The following is a 21,361-nucleotide window of genomic DNA, read 5'->3' on the forward strand; positions in this document are numbered from 1 at the left end:
ATTAATTATTATATTTACATTCCCATGTGGAACTGTGTGTGTCATGGTCACCAGTTAGACATTCCTGTCATGTTACTAGTGACGAAAAACATGATTCTCCCACCTAGGCTCATGCCATTTTGCGAAATCCTTTTAGTTTCATACACCATCGTCTAATATTTGGCTATATATTTATAGTGTGGCAGAAGCAGTTTCAGTGCTTTCTAGATCAGGAGATGAAGAACCTCCAGATGTTGACGGACTCCAGTTCCCATCAGCCCCAGCCAGCATTGTCAATGGTCAGTGATGGTGGGAGTTGTAGTCCATCGGGAGGGCACTGGTTCCCCATCTCTGCTTGAAACAGAGACACATTTATGCTGTTTCTGAAGCAAGCTCTTTTAAAAATTAAAAAATTAGTCCGGCAAGTGATGAATAACACACACGCTTCTCCCATTGTGTGATTTGTTTGTGTTTCAACCCTTCAGCAGCCATGCACTTTTCTGCCACACAGCTCTGATGTGGAAGCTTATCCATATTGACAGTCAAGTGGAATCTACACACATTAAAAAAACCGCTGTAATAATAATAATAATAATAATAATAATAATAATAATAATAATAATAATTTATTATTTATACCCCGCCCATCTAAACAGGGCTGCCTTTAGGTATTTTCTAAATGTCAGGTAGTTGTTTATCTCTCTGACCTCTGATGGGAGGGTGTTCCACAGGGCGGGTGCCACTACCGAGAAGGCCCTCTGCCTGGTTCCCTGTAGCTTTGCTTCTCGCAGTGAGGGAACCGCCAGAAGGCCCTTGGCGCTGGACCTCAGTGTCCGGGCAGAACAATGGGGATGGAATCGCTCCTTCAGGTATACTGGACCGAGGCTGTTTAGGGCTTTAAAGGTCAGCACCGACACTTTGAATTGTGCTCGGAAACGTACTGTGACTGTAAAATGTCACATTTGTACATTGCACTTTACATTACAGCTGAGGTCTCAGAGTGGGCAATACTGGGCTTGGTAGACAAATAGTCTGACTTGGCATACTTATGCTCCTAAATACTTGTATTCATTAAGATAGTATGCATAATTGTATCCTAAAAGTGAAAACATAAAGATACTTCATATTGCTGTGATTTAAGGATGAAGAGTAAGCGTAAAAGTTCCAATCAGTCTGCCTTCCTTGCACATTGAGTTCCTGTTTCTTTCAGGGGAGTGAATTTTAGCAGGTACAATACTTGCTTTACCTGCATAACTTTCCTCTCCTACCTGACTCATCCACACTTCTGTTTGTCCCATTGGTTTCTCCTGGAAAAACCCACACTTTAGTGCTAAATAGAAACAAATGGCTTTTCTGCAGATTGCCCATTTGTTTCGATTTAGCACTAAAGAGGAAGTTTCTGGTGGAAAGTGGTGAGGCAAAGGCAAAACCCATGCTCAGAACCATGCTTTCTAGATACAGGACAGGCAGAAGTGGGATAAGCCCTAAGAAAGATTTGGAAGTTGTCTTCCTGTGCTTCAGATTACTGCAGTTAGCACATTTTGAGGCATGCCTGCAGGATCTGGACAAATTTCTCAAAATAGTAAAATAAAAAAAATTCCTTCAGTAGCACCTTAAAGACCAACTAAGTTTTTATTTTGGTATGAGCTTTCGTGTGCATGCACACTTCTTCAGATACAGTGAAATGGAAGTTTCCAGGCACTTATGTAGAGAAGGGGTGGGGAGGGGTGGGGATGGGGAGGGGGGATCACTCAGAAGGGTGGTGGAAATGGGTGATTGACTGACTGATAGCTGTTGATGACCGCAAACGACTGCAAATGGTTTTGCATGAAAAAGCAAGGGTTGAGATGGCTGAAGATCGCTTATCATGTATAATGAGATAAGAATCCGATATCTCTGTTCAAACCAGGTCCCTCCATGGTTTTGAGCTTGGTGATAAGTTGCAATTCAGCAACTTCTCTGAACTTCTCAAAATAGCTGAGGCTTCCTAAGGAATTTTCCTCTTATTCAAGAGCTGAGATCCTTCCCTTGCTTCACTGTATGACAAAGGAGATTAGCTGTATTGCAAATTGCAAGGCACTCTTGCTTTGCAAAGTAACAACACTGGGCTGTGTTATCTGCAGTGCCTCCCATCTCAGTATTTTGCAGGAGGAATTATCATAATGTTAAGTTTGCACAAATAAAGCGGATTAAAGTGCTCTGTTAAAGTGCAACAAATCCTCCCACCACCCCCTTTAAAAAACAAAAAGAACACCACTGACTTTTTGTAGTTTTGAAAGAAACAGAGAAATACATGGAAAACTCTGAAATGAATGAATGATTCATTACAAGATGTGCAAACACTCCACAACAGTATTAGGATGAATGCAGAATGAATGTTCATTGTCATATCACCACCCTGTAAACAAAGAGTAAATGTGCAATAAAGACCAAACATAGTCTAACCACCTTGTAAGCTTTGTGTAAGCAAATCAGGATGAAATGTTGCATAAACAGGTCATCTGGACGAACCTTTAGCTAGAGATGCAGAGCGGCTGGGTCATCATGTCAAAAGTTTAAAGGTGAGTAAATTGATTTCATGTGAGGCTGTTTAAGAGGAGCCCAAGATGCCCCTTGTGCAGATCCAGCCTTTAGATGAGATTTACCATAGTTTGCCGTGTATAAGACAATGTTTTTTTATTATAAAATAATGTTTAAAATTGGAGGTCGTCTTATACACGGATAGTGCAGAGGGGGCCCGGGCGATTGGTTGCAGCTGTGAGCAGGAGATTGTCAGCCGCGATTTGGCAGGTGATCGGTGGCTGTGGCAAGGCCTGTTGATGGTTCGCTGCCGCTGTGGCAATTGGGCGAGTGGTTTATGGCAATCACCCCCCCCCCCAAGCTGAACAACTCTGGGCAATCTCCCCCCCCCCATTTTCTTAATTTGGAGTCCCCCAAAATAGGGGTCGTCTTATACACGGGAAAATATGGTAATTATTGACAGAATGACCAAGTTCCATAGCAGAAGTTAATCCATTAAAAGTCAGGTCTGTAACAGATATATGATTCTGTGATTCTATGAAATTTGTGCAACCATTTCTTTCTTAATACAGGGTACTTTGAATCTCAACATTGCCCCTCTTCATGAATATGATATTATACAAGTTTGGTAATAAGAAATGTGGCACACTGACAGTCTTAGAGTAAGCTAAGGCAAAAGAAGAGTCTTAAATAATTGAAAATGTTTTTATTTGGGGGGGTTGGGGGGAAGCAAATGCAACATAAGCTCAGGCATATAAGAAAATACAGTGGACGCTCGGGTTGTGAACGTGATCCATGCAGGAGGCACATTCGCAATCCACAGCGTTTGCAACCCACAGCGCCGCATCTGCGCACGCACGGGTCACAATTCGGTGCTTCTGCACATGCGCAAAGCATGATTTAGCACTTTTGCACGTGTGTGGGCACCGAAACCCAGAAGTAACCCGTTCCGGGACTTCCAGGTTCTGTGCAGTGTGCAACCTGAAACGGCCATAACCCGAGGTATGATTGTATACACCAAAATAGCATGCTGACTTAGCTAAAACTCTGACTTAGCTAGAGGATGAAAAATGCTTTGTCAGGACTAGATAATAAGTTTCCATAGTTATAAAAGAAGTTGCTATTCCGTTTGCAGGTTGGCTTCTTAATCGCAGAGAACAAAGCGAGCCCAGGAGGACTGTATGTTGTACTTATTTCAAACATCTGAATTGGCTCTTGGTTTCCCGGGTTCAAGGATGACGATCCAATCAAAGGCCTGTTCTTTCTTTAAAGGTTTTATCCAGGCTCTGTAGATGGAGAGAAAGAAGGGCAGGAGCGGAATAAAATTAATGCATTGGCTAACTCTCCTGGGAAACCGAACTTCTTTTAAAATCCTAATATGAAATGTTTTGTGCAGCAGACTGCATTATTCCTCTGTTCTGTACAGCATCCTGTTTGTTTGCGCATTTAAAAGCATTCTCTAAAAGCTTTCACTTTGGCCAAAAAGGGTCTCAGTGCAGCTTAGAAGTTCAGTAGCGAGACAGTCCCTATCCTGCCCTCAGGCTTACAATCTGAAAGAGATGACCCACTTAAAGAAAAATGAATGGGGAGGGAAGAGGGGAATGCAAGCTTAGGCGACCAAGTTAAGAGTTCTTACACAGCAGCAGGGGTGTCCAACAGCTAGGACAGAAAGTCAAGTCTCTGTTTGTGCATACTTGTGCATTCAAGTACATACTAGCACTTTAGGTTTGTGCAATTAAAGTGCATCAAAGCACCCTATTGCCTGAGTGGAACAAATCCACTTTAAAAACAACACGCAGACTTTTTGCAGTTCGGAAAGAGACAGGGAAATGCATTGAAAAGTGTCAGATGAACAATGATTGATGGAAGGGCTAGAGATGGGAAGGCCTGGGGGAAAAACCCAGGTTTTCCCCATTTTTTCCCAAAGCCCCCCCCAAAAGGGGGGGAGTGTGTGGAACATTCAAACTATATCAAACTGTTCCCCCCCATTTTTCTGGGGGGTGGCTTTGGAAAAATGGGGGGGAATACCTGGTGTCCCCCCCATTTCCCGGTTTTTTTCCAGGCCTTCCCATTTCTAGGAAGGGTGCGTAGACACACCACAAGCAAATAAGAATGAATGTTCCTTGTTATGTAACCACCCCATAAGCAAATCATAACAAATGTTCGGTAAAGACTGCACATCATCCAGGTGCTACATAAGCAAATCAAGAAGAATGCTGAATAAACATGTCACCTGGAGGAATGATGTGTCCATTTCCAGGACTGCCAGTCTATTGCGGTCTTACACACCAATGGTACGACTTTTCCCAGGGAGGTGGGATGTTAACACCTGATTACCAGATGACTCTCTGCTTCCAGAAGGCTCCATCTATTGATATAAATCATCTTAGCAAAAGTTGCATGGTTGACTACTTTGCCAGTGCACTGCTATCAGGGTGATCTCCAGCAGTCCTGCTGGCTCCATCATCACTCTCCTGAGCAAACCTTAGTTTTGGAATTTTAGACAGGACTGGGAGTGAGCTCATCCAGACTAACCCTCCAACTGCAAAATAGTATCCTAGTAGAAATACTAGACAGGTTTGGTAACTGCAGAAGAGAAGCACGTGAAGCACAGTGATGATCAAACCACCCTCAAGGAAGCGATAAAAGAGACGAAACCCATGCAACAGGACAAAGCAATTCTATGTGCTGCTTACTAAGGCAGGGTCTTCAAGGTGGTGGTTCTACTACATTGCTGAGTGAATGGACTTCTCACCTGGAAGCATCCTTTGCCCCTGCATCCACCCAGCCTTGCAGCTCACTCACACAAGCCTCCTCTGTAACGGTATAACAGAAATGGGAAGACTTGCAGAATCTGCTTTTTTTTTTTTACTGGAAGGCCGAGGTCCACCAACTGGAGCCACGATGAAAGATAGACAATTTGAATAAAATAATTCTGAGCCCAGGAATTTGGCCCAAGTACCAGAACTGAACTGATTGTACATTCCTTCCACACACACACACACAAAATACCTCCGGTTATCCCACCCTCTGTATCAGAAATGGGGAACCTCAAGCAGCTCTCCAGACTTCTCTCTCTGGCCCTTGCAACTCTTCCTAGACCACACCCCTTACTCTTCCCTGCTTTGCAGCTTTTTCCCTTTCAGCAGTGTAATTGGTGTGTGTGTTGCTTTGTTGTTGCCACTGATAAACAAATGGGAGGAGTCAGAAATATTTGCCGATGCACTGCATGTCACCCAGAGGCTTATCTGCCAGTGCAACCTTCTGTCCATCCCTGCAGTGTATGGAAATCATTGTACCGGTGGTTGTTGTTGTTGTTGTTTAGTCGTTTAGTCGTGTCCGACTCTTCGTGACCCCATGGACCATAGCACGCCAGGCACTCCTGTCTTCCACTGCCTCCCGCATTTTGGTCAAACTCATGTTGGTAGCTTCGAGAACACTGTTCAGCCATCTCGTCCTCGTCCCCTTCTCCTTGTGCCCTCCATCTTTCCCAACATCGGGGTCTTTTCCAGGGAGTCTTCTCTTCTCATGAGGTGGCCAAAGTATTGGAGCCTCAGCTTCAGGATCTGTCCTTCCAGTGAGCACTCAGGGCTGATTTCCTTCAGAATGGATAGGTTTGATCTTCTTGCAGTCCATGGGACTCTCAAGAGTCTCCTCCAGCACCATAATTCAAAACCATCAATTGTACCGGTAGAGAAAGGTAAATGATTTTGATCCCAAAATCAGCTCCCTCATTCCTCATTTTTTATTCCTCTCCTACCTATCCTCTCTGTTGCTTCACAGAGGCCTGGTGGACACGCGGAATCAGATGGTGCGTGACCAGCGGCGTCAGCTCAGGCTGGAGGAGTCGCAGAAGAAGAAGGAGAAGCACAAGAACGAGCGTGTGCTGCAGACATTCCGGAGTGCCGTGGAAGTGGCCACACCACACAGCTCGATAGTGATCTCTCCTAGCCAGAAGTCAGTGGCGCAGCCGGAGCCTGACAGCCCTCCTCCCACCCATTTCTCAGCCACCCCTTTGAGCTCATGGTATTACCCAGCGGCGGCGACAGGGGTGTCCACCAGCAGCCAACATTCTGCTGGCCAAGCACCCTCTTCCAGCAACCCACTCTCCCAGAGCGAACCACATTCTGCCTCAAGGGGCATGCCAGCCTCCAACCTGGAAGTGAAGTTCTACTCTGAGCCCAACCTAAGTTGCTCAGAAGCCCCAGTTCGTTCCCATTACAACATGGCCACCTCAGAACTAGAAGTGGATTCCAGTATCCAACCGAGCGACATGGCTAAGTCCTACAGAGTAATGCCTGTGGGGAACAAACATATTCCCCACAGACACCACTATCAATGGGCCCAAGAGCATAATACTGTTGCCAAGATGCAACAAAGGCTCAGCTTGAAAATTGCAAAGAAGAACAGATAATTAAGTCTTTAGGGAGTTACTCTAGTCCCCTTAGTAGTTGAGCAGGAAATCTCCAAAGGTGATTTAGCACAGGGCAAATCAGTCTGGTTTGATTTCCACACCCTACAACACAGTGCAGCGTAAAAACTTCCTTAAGTGCGCACATGGCTTTTGGGGAGGATGTTTTACCACCTCAGAATACACTGGAATCATAATATGACAATGCTAAACATACTAAAGAAAAGTTTCTTCTCCGTGTTTAAGAAAGTTAACCAGCTTCCAAAATTCTCAGGTCTCACAGCAAGATGGGATGAAATGAAATGAAATCACAGTGAACACACGAGGAGTAATGAGACACAAAGTTATCACTCTGGTTCACTAGAAGGCAAGGAGAATTCATTGATATCAGACACTTTGGTGAGTTTGGCAAGAGAGAGATGTGATTGGAAGCAGCCTTCCACACACATAGCTGCTGAAGAAGCAGAGCTGGATACGTATCCACATCAGCGTTATGAGAATTATCCAGACCATGGAAGTATCTGGATGCAACTCTGAAGGAGGATAGGTTGAGGCACCCATTGCTATGTGTCAGGTCAGGACCATTTTGTACAGAAAATAAGACTGCCGGAGGAAGTTAAAACCCCTTGCTTTAATATCTACTTATAAATTATAAATAAAGAAGTTTCTCTATACATCATGTATAGGAAGTTTCTGTATACATCATGTATAGGATGCTTGTTAGTAATGTCCTGGTCTAGGGATGGGAGAGAATTTTGATTCAGTTTGTGTGTAAAGGCAAACCTACCTAATTTGCAGTTTCTGAAACAATACGCAAATTGAAGCCCAGCTATCCTTCAAAATTCTAACTTCTAATTTTGTAATGCAGTTCTCCAGCCAAATAATGTATTCAAAATACATATACTCGGGTAAAATGTCCATTAAAATGCACATATTGGTAAAAATAATATACTGTACATAAAAATGCATTGGGCTAGGCAGAATTGCATACAAAAGTGCAGATATTAGGAGAAATCTGCAACAAAATGTTACTGAATTTTCATGAGAACTTCAAAAAAAAGGTCACAAACGGATGTGAAAATGTGGATAACCGAACTTAAGTTGGAAATATTAGAAACTGAGAGAAATAAAAATTGACAGATTTGCCCATCCCTACCCAGGTGTGTCCCCAGTTTAAGGTTATGTCATATTCTGAAATGGGGATGGATGCCTTTTAATGGAGAGCTGCCTCTCAGGTTGCTTGAAAAAATGGGTCCTTTAGCTGGAGAGTGGAGACCATAGCTCAGTGACAGGGTACAGGTGTTGTGTGCAGATGGGCCCAAGTTTAACCCTGGCGTAATAAGGTTATCAGAGAGCAGGACTGGGAAAGATCTCTACTGGAGACCTTGACAATCGACTGCTAGTGAATGTAGAATGTGTGGGGCTAAAAGGACGATGCCTTAACTCAGTATATGGCAGCTTCATGTGCTTATATGGCATGTCTCAGGAAGCAATGAAAAACAACTGGGAATATTTTATGACAGCTGCCTTATTAGTGGCATCCAGAATCTAAAAGTTTGTAGCAGGAGAAGAAATACCAGTTGCGGGCAGTCAAGAATTATCAGCAATGGGCCCAAATGGGATGTGAAATCAAAGTAAGAGAGAAGATTCTGACAACAGGATGGAAAAGATTGGATCTCTTGATTGTCAGGATTCAGTTCTTAACACTGCAATCTTGCATACAATTTCTTGGAAGTAAATCCCAAGCAAGTCCATGGAAATGTTAAAAGTTGGAGTGGATTAGTCCTATATCATGAAATATTGATGCCACAGAACTTTATTCCTCAGTTTGTTTTGAGATCTTGCTTTAGTGAGGCTATGAAATTTCTGTGTGAAACAAGTGCAAGGCATAAGCTTGTGTACTGGAAACAGCTATCAGTGCTGCACAACCAAATTCATAAAATAACTTAAGTTGTACTTTGTGCCAGGGACCCATCTGTGCTATTCTGCTAAAGAGGAGAAAACTTCCTGTAGCAAAGCAGTGAAACTGAAAATTCCGCAGCTGTCATGTTGAAATGAGCTTTGTTTTCCCATGAAGGTTTGCCCTCAGAATAAAGAGAATTTGTAAAACTGATAAAGTTTCCCCATCAGCTTCATTCACCAAACATGAAGTAGCAGCAATACAGAGTGCACTGCCAAATGATTCCCATTTTGCTCTGCCCTTCCTGCCTACCAGCTCCATCTGGTTTGCAGGCTGAGACCCTACCTGCCGTCGGACTGTCTCGCCAGAGTGGTGCATGCTCTGGTTATCTCCCGCTTGGCCTACTGCAATGCACTCTGTTTGTGGGGGACAGGAGGTGGGCAGGTGTGGAGGCAGGAGGTGGGCAGGTGTGGAGGACTCCCTGGTTCTGAATGGGGTAACTGTGCCCCTGAAGGACCAGGTGCGCAGCCTGGGAGTCATTTTGGACTCACAGCTGTCCATGGAGGCGCAGGTCAATTCTGTGTCCAGGGCAGTTGTCTATCAGCTCCATCTGGTACGCAGGCTGAGACCCTACCTGCCTGCGGACTGTCTCGCCAGAGTGGTGCATGCTCTGGTTATCTCATGCTTGGACTACTGCAATGCGCTCTATGTGGGGCTACCTTTGAAGGTGACTCGGAAACTACAACTAACCAGAATGCAGCAGCTAGACTGGTGACTCGGAGTTGCCGCCGGGACCATATAACACTGGTCCTAATGAATCTTCACTGGTTCCCAGTATGTTTCTGAGCACAATTCAAAGTGTTGGTGCCGACTTTTAAAGCCCTAAACGGCCTCAACCCTGTATAGCTGAAGAAGTGTCTCCACCCCCATCATTCAGCCTGGACACTGAGGTCGACTTCTGAGGGTCTTCTGGCAGTTCCTTCACTACAAGAAGTGAAGTAACAAGGCAGAGGGCCTTCTTGGCGGTAGCGCCCTCCCTGTGGAATGCCATACCATCAGATGTCAAGGAGATGAAGAACTACACAATCACAATTTTTAGAAAACATCTGAAGGCAGCCCTGTATCAGGAAGTTTCTAATGTTTGATGTTTGACTATGTTTTCATATTCTGCTGGAAGCCGCCCAGAGTGGCTGGGGAAACCCAGCCAGATGGGCAGGGTATAAATTATAATAATTATAATAATTAATAATTATTATTATAACAATAGAGGCAGGAACAACAAACTGTGAGACTTGACTTGCCATGATGGGCAAGCTAGCACTTGTGGTTTATTTCTTCCAAGCAAACAGCAATGAGGAAAGCTTGCAACAATTGGAGCTAATTAGTTTAGAAAGAAAGGAGGGAGTGGGCAGAAAGTTTTCCTCCCTCTCATAATACTTCAACGTGGGGTCATCCAGTGAAGCTGAAGAGTGGGAGATTAGGGCAGATAAAGCAAACACATCTTCACACAGAGCATGAAATTCATAGAATCATATGGACCACAAGGGCCATCCAGTCCAACCCCCTGCCAAGCAGGAAACACCATCAAAGCATTCCTGACAGATGGCTGTCAAGCCTCTGCTTAAAGACCACCAAAGAAGGAGACTCCACCACACTCCTTGGCAGCAAATTCCACTGCCAAACAGCTCTTACTGTCAGGAAGTTCTTCCTAATGTTTAGGTGTAATCTTCTTTCTTGTAGTTTGAATCCATTGCTCCGTGTCCGCTTCTCTGGAGCAGCAGAAAACAACCTTTCACCCTCCTCTATATGACATCCTTTTATATATTTGAACATGGCTATCATATCACCCCTTAACCTTCTCTTCTCCAGGCTAAACATACCCAGCTCCCTAAGCCGTTCCTCATAAGGCATTGTTTCCAGGCCTTTGACCATTTTGGTTGCCCTCCTCTGGACACATTCCAGCTTGTCAGTATCCTTCTTGAACTGTGGTGCCCAGAACTGGACACAATACTCCAGGTGAGGTCTGACCAGCGCAGAATACAGTGGTACTATTACTTCCCTTGATCTAGATGCTATACTCCTATTGATGCAGCCCAGAATTGCATTGGCTTTTTTAGCTGCTGCATCACACTGTTGACTCGTCAAGTTTGTGGTCTACCAAGATTCATAGATCCCTTTCACATGTACTGCTCTCAAGCCAGGTGTCACCCATCCTGTATTTGTGCCTTTCATATATTTTTTGCCCAAGTGTACTACTTTACATTTCTCCCTGTTAAAATTCATCTTGTTTGCTTTGGCCCAGTTGTCTAATCTGTTAAAGTCATTTTTAAGTGTGATCCTGTCCTCTGGGGAATTAGCCACCCCTCCCAATTTGGTGTCATCTGCAGACTTGCTCAGGATGCCCTCAAGCCCATCATCCAAGTCATTGATAAAGATGTTGAATAAGACTGGGCCCAAGACAGAACCCTGTGGCACCCCACTAGTCACTACTCTCCAGGATGAAGAGGAGCCATTGACTGCCTCAAGGCTCAGTGATGCCCCTGACCCTAACTTAGATGGCTTTAGAAGGGGACGAGATGTACTCAAGGAAGGTAGAGCTATCAATGGCTACTACCCGTGTTTCTCATATTATAAGACACGTCTTATATTTATTTTTTCCTCAAAAAACACACTATGGCTTATTTTCAAGGGATGTCTTATTTTTTTCCTCCTCCTCCTGCCGCGGCCGGCATTGCTGCTGTGCCTATCACTATGTCTTATTTTCGGGGTATGGCTTATATTCCTTGAATGCTTAAAAATCCTGCTATGGCTTATTTTATGGGTATGTCTTAAAATATGAGAAACAGGGTAGTCATGGTGGCTGTATGCCAGAATCGGAGGCAGCAGGCCTCTGAAAATCAGTAACTAGGAATGACAGTGGGAGAAAGCTAATGCCCTCATATACCACTGATGTGTGCTTCCCAGTGGACTGTGTCTACTGGGAAGAAGCAGAGGAAGCTCCCTGAACGCAACAGACCTGGTAGACGTGCTTTTTTCTGGGGGTATGCATACCCCTAAACATTTTGTGAATCTTTGTACTTTTGTCCGTTTACTGTATTTATTTTTCCCAATTTGAAGTATAAAATGGTGGTTTTTTCTTGAGTCAAAATGAGAATACCCCTAAGCAATTTTTTTAAGAAAAACAAACAAACACTGGTGGTAGAAATGAACAGACTAGGGCTAATCCATACACCCTTGCCGTTCATTCTGTTTGTCCCATGATTTCCAGGCACAGGCCCAAAAGGATTTTCTTTTGTCCCGCCATGTTCCCCAGGAAAACCCATGGTTTACTGCTGAATCGGAACAAACATCATTCCACAGTAACCTGGTTGATGTTTGTTCCTGAGTAAAGCGACAGGGCAAAAGAAAAACCTCTCAAACCAACAGGTGTGCTATAGATGAGCAACCTTAAGTTTGCTTATACAACCACTTGGCCACTAGGTGTCACAGAAGTTCCAAAATTAAAGGAAGTCTCTAGTCTCTCCATGTCACCTTACCTTTCTAAGGAGAAACTCGCCCAGGATGTTACCAACAATCCATGGAAACAAGCTTCCAGCTGTTTTTATTTGTAGGCCTTAGAACATCATTCCACCATCCTTAAATTTCCTTGCTGGTTGTTGTCATTACAACTTTATTTATGTGTCGTATTATACCCAAAGGCCTAAATGCAACTTGCATTGTAAAGAAATAAATATTTAAAAATAGACAACAATAAATAAAATTGAACACACTCAAAAATTCCTGCAAGTACACATTTTTCTCACCATAAATTTATCACCAGGGGTCCCTGTAAAACACTGAGCAGCTCAAAACCCTCCATGGAATGAGTGAAAGATAGATAACAATATTGAAATACTTGGGTGTATTACAATGTCTTAGCCTGGCCCCACAAAATATGTTCAACTTAGCTCCAGATTCTTTCTGTCGGGTAAATTTGCCCAATTGCTGTCAACAAAACTCTTTAGTTCTTCTGGTCCTGAGGAGGACAACTTGAGACAGTAATCATGTGTTACTGTTAGATATCCGGAAATATGTTTTAACCCTTTCCAAGCCACATTGGTAGGATTACTTACAAGCCTACTCAATATTCTAACATGCGTACAAGCGACTTTTGAAGCCGGCGACGGCCATTTTTTGTGCCCATAGAAGGGCAAAGCGACACCGGAAGTTACATCGACACAACTTCCGGTGTCAAATGGCTGCCGGTCCTGGATTCTGCAATCCGGAACTTGGAAGGTAAGATCTGGCCTATTCCATTGAGAATCTATTTGCTTTGAGAACCATTCAGAATCTATTTGCTTTGAACGTTCCCCCTCAGGAAAGCATCAGCCCAGAGCCGAGAACAACCCTGCGACCTTTCCCTTCTTCCATATACTGTATCTTGTTGCTCACAAACAGACCAACACCTTCCTGTTTTTATAACAGCTGTCAGCAGCCACAAGTTTTACTTAGCCTTCCTTTACAACAGGGTGGATTAAACTTCATTGCCCCCCCCATCCCACCCACCCAGAAGCCAGAGAGCTTTCCTGGCTTGTTCTATCAAGTGCCGTATCTTCCATCCAGTTGTGCTGTGAAAATCCATAGAGAAGGACTATGCAGTTTGCTACTTAATTCCAGAAGGCAGGCAAATTCCAAGACGAGATTGGAAAGTTCCACGGAAAAAACAAGAAACAAACGTTTCCCATGCTTATGGCAATTCCTGGCTTGTAGGAATCCTGCTTTGTGCTTGCCTGCTGGCACATGTGTTTGCAATTGGGTGTGCATGCGGAAAGCAAAAGTCAGTTTATTCACCTTCCATTCGTTGCCTAGTTGATTGCATAGTTTATTGCACCATCCTTTCCAATACCATCAGATGTACAAGGCTGGAGGGGTCATCACAAGCCTGTTTGGTCACAGCAGTTCTTGTTCCTGTGAAATATGGCAAGGAATTCCATGAATGTGTGCATCATATGGAAACTGTCCCTACTGAAGTGAGAGCATTGCATCTCAAATTAGGCCAGCTACGTTGGGCAGAGCTTCAAATAACAGAAATTTGGAAGAAGCCTGGGTATCATGTTGCAGAAAGAATCTTCTAAGAACATTAAAAAAACAAAAACAGGATAGCTATCAATAAAGCAGCCTGTTTTTAGTATCACAATGCATTGTTTTGATTGCATAAAAGCACATTTCAGTGGTCTCTGCTAGTTGCTGGAGATGAAATTGCCCCTCTTTTTGTATTCTAGGGAATTATTGCAGTTTTTAACCCACCCACCCACCCCAAATTGTGCAGATACCTATGCAGGAGCAGACTCCTTATTAGCCAGGAGCCAAGTATACAAGCCACATATTTTGTTTAGGTGAATTATAGGTGAACAGCCAGAGCTACTTCCTCCAGGCGATCTAGCTCATAGTTGAGCCTTAGGCTTGGCAAGACTCTCTTCACATAATCAGCTGATTGCTGATGCTTGCAAGTCTGCCGACCAACAGGACTTCAAAGCATCCTGCAAATGCCTTCCTGGTTCAATCACAACTTTACTTACCTGTGCCCACCCCATTCAGATGTCAGGTGTAGGGCAAGTTGTGTGGCTTTGCGCAGATGTCCTAGCAAGCCAAATATTTCCTCATTTCTTTGATTTATAGCCTGCACTTTGCTCGGAGGAGTCCAAGGCAGGAATGGGGAGGCCAAACTCGGCCCACTGCCCAGAGTTTCTCCACCCCTGCCTCATAGAGTGTAACAGCCAGGGGTCCTAGCAGCTTGGAGTGGCTTGGACGGTAGCAGCAAGGCTTGTTACAAAGTAACAGCCAGCTGCTAACAGCCAGATGTAGCAGCAAAGGGTATAGCACCGAGGCTTATTACAAGTGGTGGGCTCTCGTGAAGGAAGACAGACAACTGATAGAATCAACCAACCGTGGGACGAGAGCCCCGAGCTCTCTCGTGACCACATATTTATTAGGTATAATAAATGCATATGCAATAGCCATAAACCAATCATTACAATACACCTATATAGCAATAGCCAATAATATCAGCAGAACACTCTTATGCCCATATATGCTCAGACCCTATTGTTCTCCATAGTATGCATGTTTCCCATGGGAAGTTTGAGCTCCTGGGGAATGAATAATTAAAGATGGATGAAGACGTTCCCAGGACTGGCATGACCTCAGGAATGGATAACTTGTGATGTATGTGAGATGTTCCTCATGGCTGGCTTGGCTTCCTAGGACCATCTATCTTGTGGTATGGGGAGAAGTACAGACTCTACATCCGGCTCGTTATGCCTAGCCGATCTTGCCATGGTGCCTGCATACCACTTGGAGAGTGGAGCGCAGAAGCACCATTTCATGGCTTTAGGATGTGGCTGCATTATTCCCACATGTCCACTGTTTTTGTTTTTTCAAGGCTAAGAGATCTGGTCTGAGAGGTACCTTCCCATGGATTGAGAGCCAGAAGGTCCTCCACTGGGGAGGGAGGTGGAGCAATGGGGGTAATGTGTTGCTGGGCAAGGAGAAGCATAACTTGGGCAGCTGCTTTGCGTTCTGCAATTACTGACAGGCCATTGGTAATGGTTCTCATTAGAATAGGTAACACACAGGGAAGCAAAATACATCCAATGGCTATAAAACCAATGAGGGCCACAATGGCCTATAAACCTGGGAGCTTTGGGAACCAGGATCCGAAAACATCATGCAAACTAAACCCTTTCCAAACTTGGTCTGGGTTGTGTGTCAATTGGTGAAGCTCTGTAGTGAGTGTCTGTACCACCTTACCAACCGGATTGATTTGGAGACAACAGTTGGTAAGATTGAATTTTCCAGGGGATGGAGGCAGAGGAATTTAGGAAGGGGAGAAGGGACACAAATTACCGGGGAGGGGCACTCAAATTACCGGGGGAGGTCCATGAGGTATAAGTATTGTCCCATAGGCCCAAACAAATGAGGTCACCAACAGGAGTTGAGCCATTGCGGGTGAAGCAATTATGACCGACCAGATTTGTGGTGAGGGACCAAATCAAGTCCTGATTGGATGTGTGGGCCGTAATGTTACCCGCTATGGACATATTGTTGAAGGTTTCAGGGGAGGCTTCAAGAGCCTCCCACGGCCACTGCTCACCCATGTTGGTCCCTCCACATACAAAACAATTTTTAATGCTGAGTTCTTTTGCAATGTCCTCTGCCATTTCCAAAAACAAATTAGTAGCCTTTTGGCTAAGTTGCAATGGGTTGGAGGACAATTGTTCTAGAGAGTCATAAACGGACCAATGAAATGAGCGCTGGGAGCCTTCAAACAGTTCGGAGACCGTGACAGTGATGTATGTGATGGGGTCGGAGCCGGGGCCATCGATATCGAACCCATAGCTGGCAACTGCTGGATGGTTGCGACTGAAAGTCAGGGAGACAATATTGGCGCGGTCCCGGTAAAAGGAAGTAACATAGGGGCAGCCAGTGTAGCCACCCCCCGTATAATCGCAAACACACTGCCAGCCGCTGCAGCGGGTGGAGCCAGCACAAGGGAGCCAGGCCTCGGGGGAGCCATATTGCCACTGTGAATTAGCGGCACACAGGTACTTATGGTGGAATTATGCAGACAGGTGCGATGTAGGGGGCGACAAGCGCGGGGTTGCTGAGTATGGTAGACCAGCGTTGAGGTGACTGCTCCCCCTTTCCGTGCCTTAGTGATGCACTGATGACAATCATCGGCACCTGCAGAGGAATCAAGAGGGGGGAGGGGTAGAAGGAGGAGGAGGAGAAGGGGAAGGTGGGGGTGATAGGGCCGGACGGCCCGAGCAGGAACCCAGATGACTTCATCTTGGAACTGGACGGCGGCATAACCTCTGGCGTGCGTGATGAGTTCCCCAGGACCTTTCCACGTTGGATCCGGTAGATGACGGAAGAGAACCAACGGTTTGACAGGGCGGGCTGCTGGGGAAGTAGAGAAATGACGGGTGGCCGCAGAGGTCGGTGGCGAACCCGTGAGATTCAAAAAATTCAAAGTGAACAGACACAGGTTGAGGCGATTTTGGAATTCTGGCAGGGTAGGGGCGCCCTTATGGGGCTCAAGGGGATCGAGGGCTGTTTTGAGGGTGTGATTTGCACGTTCCACAACGACCTGGCCTTGAGAATTGTATGGAATGCCAAATTTATGGATTATGTTCCATTGATGACAAAATTGTGCAAAGGCCAAGCTAGCATAAGCAGGGCCATTATTGGTCTTCAGTTCTTTTGGGCGGCCGAGGACCGAAAAAGAGCGAATGCAATGATTGATAACATGTTTCACAGCCTCTCCTCGCTGGGGGGAGGCAACAATAAAACCAGAGAAGGTATCAGCTGAGACATGGAGAAATTTCCAAGGGGAAAAGGGTGGGTACTGGGTAACATCCATCTGCCAAATTTGACAGGCGGATGTGCCATTTGGGTTCACCCCAATGGGGACAGAGGCAGCTTGGCGGCTGCAAGTGGGGCACTGTTGAATAATAGTCGCTGCCTCTGCCCCTGTGATGGCAAACTCCTTCATGAGGGCCTTTTTATTCTGATGATAGAAGGAATGGCTTTCCCACGGAGTCATGGCATGCAGTGGGAACAGGGAAGGGCCCTGAGCTGCAGCATGATCTGCGCGGTCATTGCCCTCCTGCAGTGGGCCCAGAAAGGGCTGATGGCTTCTGATATGCGTAGCGAAAAAGGGAACAGGACGGCTCATTACAGACTGCTGGAGGGCAATGAAGAGGGACAGAAGATCAGGCTCAATTGAGGGGGAAAGGTAGGCAGCATAGATGGTAAGCAGGATCTGAGTAACATACAAACTATCCAAGATAAGATTGATGGGTTGCTTTGGGAACCGCTGGATGGCAAGGAGTTGGAACCCAGTTGGTGGGGAACTCTTTTAAACTGTCAAAACTGCCTTTTAGAGGAGGAAGGTTAATTGTGTCTGAGAGTGCACCAAGAAAAGGAGGGGGGCTAAAGGAGGAGACAGGTTCTGAGCGATAATAAAGTTACCTCAGGAAGGAGGCTAGCTTTACAGTAAGGGAGTTTCTAATGAAGTGAAAACCCTTATCTGAATACATATAGGAACAGTCTTATTTATAGCTCCAAGTCTATATAGGTACCTGGCCACGTTTAGGCTGGAAGAGGACTCTCTTTTATTTTTGAAAACCCACAAGTGCTAGAGGGTTTAAAAAAAGGCTAGAGGGATAAGTGGGAGGTTTGATTTACCTCAGAAATCCCTGTTAGTGCTTTTAATAATTGAGAGGTCAGAGTTATAAGACTGAAAGTGAGAGGACTTTCGTCTCAGGAACATTGCGTAGAAGTTGGAACCGGGGATCAGAGGGAGGATGGCAACTCACCCTGCCAGGCCAATCGGCAAGAGCGGCCTGCAGGGCCTCACAATTAATCAGAGAGCAAGGCACAAAAAGGGTTTCAGGTTCGCAACCAATGAGAGCTTTTGCACGGAGGCGGCCTCTGGCGCAAAGCTGGGCAAATTGAGAGGGTTTGGGATTGATGGTAGCGCGGGGGGTATGGGGGAGGTGCAACCATTCCAGGATCCGCACTGAATCAGAGGGGGGAGATTGAATAAGGGCGGCCGTGGGCAAGGAGGGGGTATTCAAGAGCACCAGAGAGATGGAAATGTTAGAAACGGCCCAGTCCACCCACCTGGTCTGCAGGGCCTCTTCGATCAGGTGAATAACCTGCCATTGGGCCGAGGTGAGCGTGATTGGATCAGAGGGTTTAAGGCCGCCACGCAAAGCCTCGAAAAGGGGAGTTAAGGCTGATGTGGACAATCCGAGGAAAGGACGAACCCAATTAACAGAGCCCAGATACTGTTGGAGGCGAACAAGGGTGATGGTGGGTCCGAAAGAGAAGCAGGGAAAAAAGAAGGGATAGCCGCTGATACAAGGACTTTATGTCCCAGGTAAGAAATATTGAGTGGGTGTGAGGCACATACGTGCCAGATCTTTCCAGTCTTGCGGGATGAGGAAGTAGGAGTGGGCCAGGGTATTAAAAAGTCCCTGCGTATACGGGCTTGTGACGCCATACTTCGTGCAGGTGGACTTAGCTTCCTTAACAAGGTCTAGGGGTATGGCTATCCAACTGGCAGTAGCGTCTCCAGTAGCTGGATCAATGGCATATGCGAGGGGGAATGCGGCAAGTTGGGAGAGGTCTTCAGGGGTTAGGGCGCCGCTCTGGGCACCCTGGAGAAGAGCGCGGCGGATGTGACCAATTTGCTGCGGTCCCTCAGCCCGTGTGGTACATGTAGTACCGGCCGGAGTGGCCAGGGCTGAATCCTGCACGGAGACCGGTTCCGGGGTCAGGGGCATCGGCAGTGGGACCTGTGAGGGGGCACTAGGCGTTGGGGATTGATTGGGGGTAAGGGGGACCTGCAGCGGAGCAGAGGGGGGTGGAGAAACAATATGTAAAGCAAAAGAAACAGAGGGAGAAACCACCCAGACAGAATAATTGTACGGAGGGGGATCTAAGAGGGGTTTCATGAGGGACTGGTCATGGGCTAAAAGGCATTCAAAGACCAGTTTCCATGCACTAAGAATCTTGGGCGGCGCACGTGGGGAGGTATGAAGAAAGTTACCAACCTTCCGCCACGTTTCAGGTTTTAAAGAGCCACCCTCTGGGTACGTGGGGCAATTATCCCACACGTATTTTAGCAATGAGGCAAGTTCAGATTTAGAGATGGAGTTATGAAGAAACTTGCCATTAGAATGAAATAAATAGAGGTTGTGCTTGGTTAATTCACACAGCTCATATAAATGGCGCTGTTGGAGCTGTGAGAAACCACCCCCCATACTCACGAGAAGATCACGGCTGCCAGCAGCGAGATCGGGTGCACCGAGCCTGTTCCAGGCGATGAGCAGGGGAGGCCCAAGGACGTATCCGAAGATCACGTCGGGGTCACCAGATGTAACAGCCAGGGGTCCTAGCAGCTTGGAGTGGCTTGGACGGTAGCAGCAAGGCTTGTTACAAAGTAACAGCCAGCTGCTAACAGCCAGATGTAGCAGCAAAGGGTATAGCACCGAGGCTTATTACAAGTGGTGGGCTCTCGTGAAGGAAGACAGACAACTGATAGAATCAACCAACCGTGGGACGAGAGCCCCGAGCTCTCTCGTGACCACATATTTATTAGGTATAATAAATGCATATGCAATAGCCATAAACCAATCATTACAATACACCTATATAGCAATAGCCAATAATATCAGCAGAACACTCTTATGCCCATATATGCTCAGACCCTATTGTTCTCCATAGTATGCATGTTTCCCATGGGAAGTTTGAGCTCCTGGGGAATGAATAATTAAAGATGGATGAAGACGTTCCCAGGACTGGCATGACCTCAGGAATGGATAACTTGTGATGTATGTGAGATGTTCCTCATGGCTGGCTTGGCTTCCTAGGACCATCTATCTTGTGGTATGGGGAGAAGTACAGACTCTACATCCGGCTCGTTATGCCTAGCCGATCTTGCCATGGTGCCTGCATACCACTTGGAGAGTGGAGCGCAGAAGCACCATTTCATGGCTTTAGGATGTGGCTGCATTATTCCCACAATAGAGCCCAAAGAAGGAAAGTTTGCAAGGACAAATGTGACTGCTTCCAGCACTGCAGATTATCTGGGCCATGCGATTGATGCTAATGTTCTTTGCAAGACAGCAGGAAAGGTCAAAGCCATAACGGATATCTCTGATAGTGTATAAATCAGACAAGTTCTTCTATTACAGATGACTCATTCCTCTTCAGTCCTAAAGCTTCTCCGTGATTTTGTAAGTCAAGGAATATCCTGAACAAGGAAAAGCTTTCTGAAAGTCATGTACCTGGAACTAGTGCCTTGGAAAAATCTCTGCTGGTAGTTTTTCATTACATATTTGTACTTTGAGTTGCGGGGAGCATGACCTAGAAAACAGCTGCTGTGCACTTATTCCTGGTGGTAGGAGACCTCCCTGTTGGCAGATTTTAATGCCAAGTGTCATTCCATTTGCCCTGCAATGCTGTCCCTTTCCCAGGAATCAGAACCCCCAGCTACCAAGAGATGTGATTGAGCTTGTGATGGCAGGCTCCAATGTCAGAGGAGGGAGGAAGAAATGGAAGTGGTGGGAACTTGGGTTGGAGGAGCAGGGCTCTCTGCTTTCCAACATGACTTTTATCACTTTGGAAGGGGAAGGAGGGATACTGGCTCCCCCCCCCCCCCCGTGACCTTCCTCTGGAACAGAGAACCTCATTGGAGGATGAGGAGGGCTTGGATCAGCTATGAGCAGGGGAGCTTGAACAGGATTCTGAACAATGAAATGCCTTTGCAGATGGAGCATGCACTTTCAATCTAGACATTCCCTTAAGACCACACCTCATCTTTCAAAGCTGGTCAAAGGGGTGGTGAAACTTGTTGGGACAGCCTCATAACTTTTGTCCAATTCTAAGCTGCCTGCCCTGCCCCTGAACTCTTGATCCATGACTCCTCAGCACTGTGTCTGCTGCCGAGCCTATACCTTCACTTTCCTAAATAAGGATCTCTTCCTTACTTACAAGTAAAA

Source organism: Zootoca vivipara, chromosome 1 (assembly GCF_965207765.1).
Source record: "Zootoca vivipara chromosome 1, rZooViv2.hap1.1, whole genome shotgun sequence".
Classification (NCBI taxonomy): Eukaryota; Metazoa; Chordata; class Lepidosauria; order Squamata; family Lacertidae; genus Zootoca; species Zootoca vivipara.